The 7,500-nt window shown below is 47.2% G+C and overlaps 1 protein-coding gene across 3 annotated transcripts in view; it reads right to left on the reverse strand.

Annotated features, from left to right (window-relative positions):
* The window catches only part of LOC143287607 (uncharacterized), a 121,315-nt gene that overhangs the window by 38,853 nt on the left and 74,962 nt on the right, over positions 1-7,500 (reverse strand). The window lies entirely within an intron of this gene.

Consider the following 7,500-nt stretch of genomic DNA (forward strand, 5'->3'; position numbering starts at 1 on the left):
CAATTCAGTAAAACACAACGGAATACAAAAAAACAACAACAACAACAACAAAAAAACAAAAACAAAAACAAAAAACAATATAACACAACACAGTACAAGAATCACTATAGAAAGCAATTTCTTCTGGCCCAGTTAACTGACACTCGTCGCTTAGATGACCTCAATCAACGGAAATATGAAAATATTAAACACATAGAAAAAGAAAACTACCCGTTTCCTTCACAAATTAACGGAAATTAAGGATTTTCGGATGATTAACGGTAGCCCTTTCTGCCCGTGGATGTGTGTGTGTTGGGGGTGAGGGGGGATGCGGGGGGGGGGGGGGGGAGGGGGGGGGGGGGAAGAGACAGAAAAAGGCTGGGTTGACAACACTGCTGCAGAATGGATAAAGAAAAAAAAATACAGACCCAGGCTTTGACACCTAACCGATACGATAGACCTTACAGAATTTGGTGAACAGTGATGTGAGGAGGAGGAAGAGAAGAAGAAACACACACACACACACACACACACACACACACACACACACACACACACACACACACACACACACATGCAAGCACACGCGTACGAACGAATACACTCACATATGCATGAAACAAATAGAAGTGGATTCACAGAAACAGAGGATTGAGTGGAGTGTTTGAATTATGCAGCGACTGTTCGAAAATAACTATTTGTAGAGTTTGTTTAAAAGGATGTGAGTGAAGGACTGTGACGGACTGAAACAGGCAGTGAATTCAGGGCTCGTGTAGCTGAAGTACTGAAAGCTCGCACGCCATGTTTCTCTCTGTTTAAATTGGGGAACGCCACAGATTTTCTGTTACCATTGGAAGAGGGGGGAGGAGGGGGGTTGGGGGGCTGGGGGGGGGACCTGTCAGAGACCTACTTGTTTAAAAGAACATAATTATACTGAGGAAGGGGGGGGGGGGGCTGTCAGACACCTACTTGTTTAAAGGAACAGAATTATACTGAGGAAGGGGGGGGGGACCTGTCAGAGACCTACTTGTCTAAAGGAACAGAATTATACTGAGGAAGGGGAGGACCTGTCAGAGACCTACTTGTTAAAAGGAACAGAATTATACTGAGGAAGGGGGGGACCTGTCAGAGACCTACTTGTTTAAAGGAACATAATTATACTGAGGAAGGGGGGGGGGACCTGTCAGAGACCTACTTGTTTAAAGGAACAGAATTATACTGAGGAAGGGGGGGGGGGGACCTGTGAGAGACCTACTTGTTTAAAGGAACATAATTATACTGAGGAAAGGGGGGGGACCTGTCAGAGACCTACTTGTTTAAAGGAACAGAATTATACTGAGGAAGGGGGGGGGACCTGTCAGAGACCTACTTGTTTAAAGGAACAGAATTATACTGAGGAAGGGGGGGGGGACCTGTCAGAGACCTACTTGTTTAAAGGAACAGAATTATACTGAGGAAGGGGGGGGGGACCTGTCAGAGACCTACTTGTTTAAAGGAACAGAATTATACTGAGGAAGGGGGGACCTGTCAAGAGACCTACTTGTTTAAAGGAACATAATTATACTAAGGAAGGGGGGGGGGACCTGTCAGAGACCTACTTGTTTAAAGGAACAGAATTATACTGAGGAAGGGGGGGACCTGTCAAGAGACCTACTTGTTTAAAGGAACAGAATTATACTGAGGAAGGGGGGGGGGGACCTGTCAGAGACCTACTTGTTTAAAGGAACATAATTATACTGAGGAAGGGGGGGACCTGTCAGAGACCTACTTGTTTAAAGGAACATAATTATACTAAGGAAGGGGGGGGGGACCTGTCAGAGACCTACTTGTTTAAAGGAACATAATTATACTGAGGAAGGGGGGACCTGTCAAGAGACCTACTTGTTTAAAGGAACAGAATTATACTGAGGAAGGGGGGACCTGTCAAGAGACCTACTTGTTTAAAGGAACAGAATTATACTGAGGAAGGGGGGGGGGACCTGTCAGAGACCTACTTGTTTAAAGGAACATAATTATACTAAGGAAGGGGGGGGGGACCTGTCAGAGACCTACTTGTTTAAAGGAACATAATTATACTGAGGAAGGGGGGGACCTGTCAAGAGACCTACTTGTTTAAAGGAACATAATTATACTGAGGAAGGGGGGGACCTGTCAGAGACCTACTTGTTTAAAGAAACATAATTATACTGAGGAAGGGGGGACCTGTCAGAGACCTACTTGTTTAAAGGAACATAATTATACTGAGGAAGGGGGGACCTGTCAAGAGACCTACTTGTTTAAAGGAACAGAATTATACTGAGGAACGGGGGTGGGGGACCTGTCAGAGACCTACTTGTTTAAAGGAACAGAATTATACAGAGGATGTGGGGTCCTGGGGGGCGGGGGGAGGGGGGGTGGTGGTGGGGGGGTGGGGGGGGGCGTAGGGGGCCTGTCAGAGACCTACTTGTTTAAAGGAACAGAAATATACTGAGGCAAAGTTCTAGAAATGATACGAAAGCAGAGACATAACGTATAGTACTTTATCCTCTGTCAAACAGGAAACCAGCGTAATTCTCTAATAATAAAAAAAGAGTTGCATAATGCTCAAACTTTTTTGCCTTAAAATGGGTTTAGCAGCAGAATTCTGAACTTTCTGGAGAGGTTTGAGGAGTTTCTGTGAACAACCAGCCAGAGAAGAGAACTGTATTGTAACAGTAAAACCTTGCGAACATCACAAGCGCTAACTGGCGTTTCGGTTCCTTCAGTGCGAGATATGTGCGAGTGGAGCTGATGCTTCCAAACTCAAGGCAGGCGGCCTGACAGGTCTCTGATGGCATGTCGATGCTGTGTGATGTTCTGAGGGAAGTGGAAGCCGAGGCCAATGCACGTGAGCAGAAAGCGACATGTTGGAGTTTTCAGGCAGAAGGACAGGGGGCAGATGAGAATACTCGGCAGACGGAGAGGAAAATGGAAGTGCATGACATATCGCCATTCAGTTTCAAACGCTTGTTTGACATGCCTGACTTCGCTCCAGACACACAGGAGACCCGAAGCAGATGGGTGCAGGTCGAAAGGAATGGTTAAGCAGCCAACTGCTCACATTAAATTGAGAATGAGTCAATAACATGTGTAAGAGGAGCTGTGTACATTAAGAAAAGAATTCAGCTCAGCACAGTCATCTGAGGTACACTTAAATCCAAAGGTGTCTCAAAGATGTTACTGTCACCATGAACTGTTTGTTTTCTTTCCGAAAGAAAAGAGTAAAACCAGTGAAGAGCAGTATTCCTAATTCTAAAATTATGTTTCAGATATGATTAAAAAAAAATTCCGTGATCAGTTACACCAAAACAGTCGAAAGATCCAATTAAAGAAAAAAAAAAACCAACAAAAATCAAAACCCCAAAACCCACCCCACGGGAAGGAGGGAAGGAAGGAAGGAAGGAGGGAAGGAAGGGAAAGAGAGAGGGAAGGAAGGAAGGAGGGAAGGGAAGGAAGAAAGGAGGGATGGAAGGGAAAGAGAGAGGGAAGGAGGGAAGGAAGGAAGGAGGGAGGGAAGGAAGGAGGGAAGGAAGGAAGGAGGGAGGGAGGGAAGGAGGGAAGGAAGGAGGGAGGGAAGGAAGGAATGATGGAAGGAGGGAAGGAGAGAGGGAGGGAAGGAAGGAGGGAAGGAAGGAAGGAAGGAGGGATGGAAGGGAAAGAGAGAGGGAAGGAAGGAAGGAGGGAGGGAAGGAAGGAGGGAGGGAAGGAAGGAGGGAAGGAAGGAAGGAGGGAGGGAGGGAAGGGAGGGAGGGAGGGAAGGAAGGGAAGGAGGGAGATAGGGAAGGGAAGGAGGGAGAGAGGGAAAGAAGGAGGGAGAGAGGGAAGGGAAGGAGGGAGGGAAGGAAGGAAGGAAGGAGGGAGGGAAGGGAAAGAGAGAGGGAAGGAAGGAGGGAAGGAATGAAGGAGGGAGGGAAGGAAGGAAGGAGGGAGGGAGGGAAGGAAGGAAGGAGGGAGGGAAGGAGGGAGGGAGGGAAGGAGGGAGGGAAGGAAGGAGGGAGAGAGGGAGGGAAGGGAAGGAGGGAGAGAGGGAAGGGAAGGAAGAAAAGGAAGGAAGGAAGGAAATGAATGTGAAATCAATGCCCCAGGTCTGGAAGTGCACACATCGACAGAAAGCCCAGTTAGCACTGCTGCAGGTCAACAGGATATGGATGCAGACACAACGATCACTGAGGCGGCATTTTATTCACCACTGGCTTTAAACTTTTCGCATTTCCATCCCTCCAACTCTCTCTCTCTCTCTCTCTCTCTCTCTCTCTCTCTCCATCTCTCTCTCTCTCTCTTGTACATTTTGTGGAGGGTATGACGACGACGAAATCCATGTACTGGCAGTTTGTCCACAGTATATGATATTCTGAGACAGAAATACTTATCCAAGCATATTATGAAGAATTAAAGGATTTCCCTGTTACCCCACTTGCTTCAGAATGTCAACAGCATTGTGACAAGAGATGTAGCAATTTTCGATATATTTTTTAATGCGTTAAAACAGATAGCAGAAAGCGCTCAGTCTTAGATGAAAGACATATGTCTCAGTTATCATAAGCCTTTTATTTAGTTTGGCGATATCATCAGTATATTCTCTCTACATTTTGTTGTTCATCCAACTCATACGTGTGTGTGTGTGTAACACGTGCATCCATATTATGTATACAGGTCGGTGGCCTTACATTAAAACAGTTCCTCTTTCTCCCCCTCTCTCTCTCTCCCTCTCCCTCTCTCCCTCTCTCTCTCCCTCTCTCTCTCCCCTCTCTCCCCCCTCTCTCTCCCTCTCTCTCTCCCCCTCTCTCTCCCTCTCTCTCTCTCGCTCCCCCTCTCTCTCCCTCTCCCTCTCTCCATCTCTCTCTCCCTCTCTCCCCCCTCTCCCTCTCTCTTCCTCTCTCTCCCTCCCTTTCTCTCTCCCTCCCTTTCTCTCTCCCTCTCTCTCTCCCCCCCCCTCTCTCTCTCTCTCGCTCCCTCTCTCTCCCCCTCTCTCCATCTCTCTCTCCCTCTCTCTCTCTCTCTCCCCCTCTCTCTCTCTCTCCCTCTCTCTTCCTCTCTCTCTCCCTCCCTTCCTCTCTCTCTCTCTCCCTCTCTCTATCCCTCCCTTTCTCTCTCCCTCCCTTTCTCTCTCCCTCTCTCTCCCCCCCTCTCTCTCTCCCCTCTCTCTCTCCCCCTCTCTCTCCCTGTCTCTCTCCCCCTCTCTCTCGCTCCCTCTCTCTCTCCCCCCCCTCTTTCTCTCTCCCTCTCTACCTCTCTCTCTCAATCTCTCTCTCTCCCCCCCTCTCTCTCTCCCTCTCTCCCCCCACTCTCTCCCTCTCTCTCCCCCTCTCCCTCTCTCCCTTTCTCCCCCCTCTCTCTCCCCCTCTCTCTCTCTCCCTCTCTCCCCCACTCTCTCTCTCTCCCCCCTCTCTCCCCCCTCTCTCTCTCTCCCCTCTCTCTCCCCCCCTCTCTCTCCCTCCCCCTCCCTCTCTCTCTCCCTCCCCCCCTCCCTCTCCCCCCTCTCCCTCTCTCCCCTCCATCCGTCATCCCCCACCCTCCCTCTCAACTGTAAACATTACTTTGTCTTTGATTTTGTGGTCCCGATTCCTGGAAAGGTATCTGCAAACAGTGTGCATGAAAACAAAAATGAATGTTGCCTGTTGCAGTATTAACAATGATGAAGATCTGCCAGAAGAAGTTCCAGGCATTTCGTGAAGGGATGATTTCGAGTGAGCTCACAACCTTTCAGGAGCAAACCGCTATTTCTTTTGTTCTTTTTGATTGTTTGACCGTGAAATGTTCTCACAAACAATAATGATCTATAAATATATAGGAACACACACACACACACACCCACACACGCGCGCGCGCACGCACGCACGCACACACAAAACATAACCAAATAAACACACAGCCAAACAAACACCACAAACAAAATGACTCAGACATCAACGACTGACAAGTCGCTCAGCCGAACGAATTCATTCCCCTTGCAGATGCCGTGACACGACGGGACAGTAGGGGCGGGAGGAGGGAGGGGGCAGGGGGCCAGGGGGGGAAGGGGTGGGGGTGGTGAGAAGAAGAGGACAGGAGACGGTCTCCCAGGTCCCCAGGTCGCCCCCCCACCCCCCCACCCCCCACACACCCACCCACACCCCCACCTTCCCAACACGTGGCATCGATTCCTGGCAACCCCCTGCGCACACGCAAGGTTCTTGGCAACCTGTCCGGCGCTGTGTCTCCCGGCAGAAAAATAACGTCTTTGGCCAGTCAAGTGGGCATCAGGCAAACAGTTGGGGCCGGTCAAGTTTTCTCTCTCTGGGGCCCACCCCACCGGTCAGGTTTCTCCTCTCTTTTTTTTCCCCCCCTGGGCACTACTGTTCCCCTCCTCCCTCCCCCCTCCACTTCTCCCCCCCCCCCCCCTCCACCTCTCAGCTCCCAGCAACCCCAAAGGTCATACAGTCAGAACAGTTTGTATCGGTGGGGCAAGTGACTTCACTCCTGAAATGAAGATCTATTTCTGTAACGGCAAGGGACGTGAGGTCACAAGATACGAGATACAATATATGCCACACACACACACACACACACACACGCGCGCGCGCGCGCGCACACACAGACACAATCATTTTGGGAATTAAATTCTGTGTTCTTCATCATGGAAACATGCGTGCATTTTGTTTCCCATTTCGCATCAGATATGTATCTTAGTTTCCAGTTAAACATACCTCTCAGATATGTATCTTAGTTTCCTTTTAAACATACCTCTCAGATATGTATCTTAGTTTCCATCTAAAACATACCTCTCAGATATGTATCTTAGTTTCCAGTTAAACATACCTCTCAGATATGTATCTTAGTTTCCTTTTAAACATACCTCTCAGATATGTATCTTAGTTTCCATCTAAAACATACCTCTCAGATATGTATCTTAGTTTCCATCTAAAACATACCTCTCAGATATTTATCTCAGTTTCCAGTTAAACATACTTCTCAGATATGTATCTTAGTTTCCTTTTAAACATACCTCTCAGATATGTGTCTTAGTTTCCAGTTAAAACATACCTCTCAGATATGTATCTTAGTTTCATTTAAAACATACCTATCAGATAATGTATCTCAGTTTCCTTTAAAACATACCTCTCAGATATGTATCTTAGTTTCCATTTAAAACATACCTCTCAGATATGTATCTTAGTTTCATTTAAAACATACCTCTCAGATATGTATCTTAGTTTCATTTAAAACATACCTCTCAGATATGTGTCTTAGTTTCCATTTAAAACATACCTCTCAGATATGTGTCTTAGTTTCCATTTAAAACATACCACTGGTGTGGGTTGCAAGAGGCGATCTCTCTGCAGCGCTGAGTTAGCTTAGAGTTAAGAATGTTCCTAAGTATATGGAGTTTACCGTACAGTTGGGAACATATTCTTTGTCTGTGTTTTTAGTTGTGCTTCGTTTTCCATTGTTATTTATCATCATTGTTGTCTTATTTATTTATTTATTTATTATTATTATTACTGCTACTACAACTTTTTTTAT

The sequence above is a fragment of the Babylonia areolata genome, chromosome 11, assembly GCF_041734735.1.
Source record: "Babylonia areolata isolate BAREFJ2019XMU chromosome 11, ASM4173473v1, whole genome shotgun sequence".
In the NCBI taxonomy this organism is placed as follows: domain Eukaryota; kingdom Metazoa; phylum Mollusca; class Gastropoda; order Neogastropoda; family Buccinidae; genus Babylonia; species Babylonia areolata.